Source organism: Chrysochloris asiatica, unplaced genomic scaffold, assembly GCF_000296735.1.
Source record: "Chrysochloris asiatica unplaced genomic scaffold, ChrAsi1.0 scaffold00001, whole genome shotgun sequence".
In the NCBI taxonomy this organism is placed as follows: domain Eukaryota; kingdom Metazoa; phylum Chordata; class Mammalia; order Afrosoricida; family Chrysochloridae; genus Chrysochloris; species Chrysochloris asiatica.
The window spans coordinates 42,292,702-42,294,162 of NW_006408519.1; the positions used below are offsets into that span (position 1 = coordinate 42,292,702).

General features: G+C 38.4%; 1 pseudogene; it reads left to right on the plus strand.

Annotated features, from left to right (window-relative positions):
• The window catches only part of LOC102811406, a 5,448-nt pseudogene extending 4,665 nt beyond the window's left edge, over positions 1 to 783 (plus strand).
• Positions 784 to 1,461: the final 678 nt, after the last annotated feature.

Genomic DNA, 1,461 nt, shown 5'->3' on the forward strand with positions numbered 1-1,461 from the left:
CAAGGAGAAACCCAAGTGCAGTTCAAACTCGTATTGGTGGGTGATGGCGGTACTGGAAAAACAACATTTGTGAAACGTCATCTGACTGGTGAATTTGAGAAGAAGTATGTAGCCACCTGAGGAGTTGAGGTCCATCCCCTTGTGTTCCACACTAACAGAGGACCGATTAAATTCAACATGTGGGACACTACTCATCAGGAGAAATTTGGGGGACTTAAAGATGGCTATTATATTCAAACCCAGTATGCCATTATAATGTTTGATGTAACCTCAAGAGTTACTTATAAGAACGTGCCTAACTGGAATAAGGATCTGGTTCGAGTATGTGAAAACATCCCCATTGTCTTGTGTGGTAACAAAGTGGACATTAAGGACAGGACAGTTAAAGCAAAATCCATCGTCTTCCACCGTAAGAAGAATCTTCAGGTATGTTTGTTGACAATGTACTGAGTTAGGATTCTTAGGAAACATTTATATAGGTTGGTGGCACTCATAAATTGTCTTTTTTCTGTATGGTTTGAAAATTCTATTTTAGCTTCAAGTGGCTTTTTTTTTTTTTTTTAATAGTACTATGACATTTCTGCAAAAAGTAACTACAACTTTGAAAAGCCCTTCCTTTGGCTTGCTAGAAAACTCATTGGAGATCCTAATTTGGAGTTTGTTGCAATGCCTTCTCTTGCCCCACCAGAAGTTGTCATGGACCCAGCTTTGGTAGCACAATATGAGCATGATTTAGAAGCTGCACAGACAACTGCTCTCCCAGACGAGGATGAGGACCTGTAAGAGAACGAAGCTGGAGCCCAGCGTCAGAAGTCTAGTTTTATAGGCAACTGTCCGGTGATGTCAGTGGTGCAGCATGTTTGCCACTTTATTATATAGCTAAGTAGAATATGTGCTAATCTTTGGGATGCTGAAGGAGATGAATGGACTTCGGAGTGAATGTGGCAGTTAAAACTACCTTCATTTTTTGGACCTGCATATCTAGTTGTTGGAACGCAGTTGTTTCCTTTTGAGTTTCAAACATACGACTGCTACAGTCACATCCCACTATTCAGTGGTGAAATCTTGTGTGTTACTGTCATTCCCATTCTTTACCATTTAGAACCAGAATAAAGTTGTATTTCAAATAGCTAAAAAAAACAAACAAACAAACAAAAAAACACTTATTGAAAGCTTATAAATAACATCATGATAAATGGAGAAAACATTGAAGTTGTCAGAGGCTTCATTTTGTTTGGATCCACAATTAACATTCATGGAAACAACAGTCAAGAAATCAAATGCCATATTGCATTAGGCAAATCTGCTGCACAAGACTTTCTTTTTTTTAAGTGTTATAGAACAAAGACGTCAATTTGAAGACCATGGTATTTTCAGTCACTTAATACGCATGTGAACATTAGACAGTGAATTAGGAGGACCATGGAAGAATTGATGCATTTGAGTGATGGTGTTGGAGGA